The sequence below is a fragment of the Coenobita brevimanus genome, chromosome 94 (assembly GCF_032717465.1).
Source record: "Coenobita brevimanus isolate Jiangsu-jjx chromosome 94, ASM3271746v2, whole genome shotgun sequence".
Taxonomy (NCBI): domain Eukaryota; kingdom Metazoa; phylum Arthropoda; class Malacostraca; order Decapoda; family Coenobitidae; genus Coenobita; species Coenobita brevimanus.
In genome coordinates this window covers 7158531-7161653 of record NC_137047.1, presented here as the reverse complement: position 1 = coordinate 7161653, position 3123 = coordinate 7158531, and positions in this window count along the sequence as shown.

Below are 3123 nucleotides of genomic sequence, written 5' to 3'. Positions count from 1 at the left end.
AGACATTTTGTTATTTTCTGTGTGTTTTACTGTTAAAAATAGTTATTTTTTGTATTAGTCTCCCTTCCTCCTTCCACTCCCTTTTCTTCTCCTCCTCCTCTTTCTTCCCCTTCCTCTTCATTTCTTGTTCCTTCCTCCTCACCTTACCATTACCACCACTGCCCTGCAACCCACCTTACCATTACCACCACTGCCCTGCAACCCACCTTACCATTACCACCACTGCCCTGCAACCCACCCTACCAAACCCCTGCTCTGCTGCTCTTTCCTGTCCTGCCCTGCATCCTTGTCCTACCGTGCTTTGCCACCCCTTCCTCCCTGGATTGCTACCTTGCCATCCCTGTCCAGTCCTGCCAACTCTGACCTCCCCTGCACCCTTTATGTGCCCTGCCATCCCTGCTATGTTCTGCTGTTTTTACCTTGCTGTGTTCTTCCCTGCCATCTCTGCTGTGTTTTGTTATTATTGCCTTGTGTCCTGTCCTGTCCTCTTCTTGCCCTGCCGTGCTCTTCTTCCTCTGCTCTCATCTTCCCTCCTTTGCTTTACCCCATCTGTAAATTGTTAAGGTTTATTTCATAAATTCGTTCATCTGTAATTTCCTTTTTTAGTTTGTAATTATCAAACCATAAACAGAATTGTGTCTCTGAATATATGTTCATGTCTAGCTTTTGCATATTCTTAAGTCCTGTTTCATGTTCTGAACGCTGATAATATTCTCAAGGCCAGTTGCTGATATTTACTAAAAAGTTTTGTGTATTTTTCAAGTTGAGAAAAATCCAGATTATGTTTCTGAGGTATCTAGTGCAAAATCTGTCTAAGTTCAACAATTTTTCTATGTCCATCAACAATCGGCTTTTCCATATATAGTACGAAGTGATCTCTCCTTCGTACGATTCATGTTTGTTGGTATTTTTTCTGATATTTTTCAAAGTCCTCATAAGTGATGTACAAAGAAGGTATAGAATAAAGACATAGTAGTATAAGACATTGGTTTTATTTCCACAAGATATACACAAGAGTGGTGGAGGTAAAAAAATAAACTATCTCGATAAATGGGCCAAAGAAATAAGGACTGGTAACCCGAGGTGTAAGGTTGCCAGTCAGTATTTTCTTGGCCCATTTTTCGAGATAGGTTCGGCGCCCTTCCCCAAGATGCTTCCAGGAGCGTGCCCTGCTCATCACTTTGTATATGCCATGTCTCGTATTCCTCTCTTCGGCTATAAGCCGAGCAGAGCTATACAAAGAAACATGGCAATCAACAAAGGATGAGAAGGGCTTTATTAACAGGCATTAATTGCTAAACACAATGTGCACCCTGTGTTTGCATTAATGAATGTTAAAGATCAACACCCAAGTCAAGATGGCATAATAAAGGATTGACTAAGGACAATTATCCTCTTTAGTACGACATTTTAGCCTTGCTGATACCACACAATTTTAATCAGCTTTAGGGGGTGACATACTGATGGAGTAGGGCAGGACATGATAGGTATAGCAAGGGGCAGGTATGGCACATGTCGGAGCACACGTCTGGGTATTGCAAGGGGGAGACTTCATACTAGAGGGGTAGGGCAGATATGGGAGGGCACAGCTGGTTATAGCAAGGATGCAGGGTAGGCCTGAGCCAGGATACGAGGGCAAGGATTCCTTCCTTACCTGAATAAAATTGTGTGCCACCAGCAACAATAAACATTAATAATATATGGGATGTACCAACAATAAAATGGGAAAAGACATCACATACTGAAGGGGTTCAAAGGTACTAACATGCACTGGTTGTGATGCATGTGAAATATCAATCAACAAAATCACACTGCACTGAACCTAACAGTTTTATACTCTTCACTGTAACTTGGCCCATTTTTTAATTTTTTCCCAGCTTTCACAACCTGGGCCATAAAAAGAATGCTATGACTCAAGATCCTTTTCACAGTTTTTGTGACTAGCATCATGTTTTAAGACTATTACAACTCGTAATTCAGGCTGAAAAGGTCAAAATTTAAGGCCAAGTTTAGTGTTCAGAGTATAATCTTAGGGAACAAATCTTTAAAAATATCTAACTCATGGCCCTATCACCGAAAATATGAGGGTATGGACAAGCTATCTCTACCTATAGCCAGTTTCACAATTCCTGTAGGGGTACAAATTCCCCCCCCTGTCCCTTGCCATTTCGCTGCCCTCCCTCCAACTTACACCCCCAATTCTCATATACCTCCCCACTACATCCCTCCATCTCATCCTTGGTTCCCTCTCCCCCCCCCCTTTTAATAAATTCTTAGTCTCCTAATCTCCATTCCCCAAAATTACACCCCCCCCCCTCATCTCTCCCTCCACTCCACCCCTCTGTCTCCCCCTGCCTCTTCCCTCACTACTTCACTCATACACTCCTAGTTAGTCTCTCCATCCCCCTAAACTCATACCATCCCCCTAAACTCATACCATCCTCTCCATACCTCTACTACAACCCTCCATTTCATCCTCAGTCTCCCCCTGCACCCCACTGATACATACAGTACACTCCTAGTTAATTCTCTCTCCATCTCCACCCCAGTATCTCTATATCCGTGGTCTCTCATTTCTGTTTTTTGGAGCAAAGGCAACAAAATGACCTACTTCTGACAAGACAGACGTAGAATGTAGGCATAACATATCTACAAACAACAGGGGTCCTTAAAAAAAACACCTTCACTCCAGTGATAATAAATATGGCCACAAGTTATGAAGTACCATTTCTCGCCTTTAAGACTTTGTTCTCTTAAAAAAACAGTTACCCTTTGCTCTTATAAACAGCCTCCTACAGTTTACACCCCTTACTATTTTCTTCACCATATAATAAACAGACATGCATCTTAACCAAGATGGGCTGAAGTTTGAATTTACCGTGCATGGTATGGTGCAACTTGGCAACTAATAAAGTATAGGTAAAATCAGTAAGCTGTTCCTGGTCTACCCAGATTTCATACCCAGGCAACTACTCTTTGATTAAGTCAAACATGACAGATGAACACTACAGCATATAATTTTTAGGGCACATTCTTCTCACAACAATTTAAATATCTTTTGCAAGGAAGGAACCAATTGCTACAAAGCCTGAAAGACTTCCAACAAAAAAGTTTAGAAGCAAA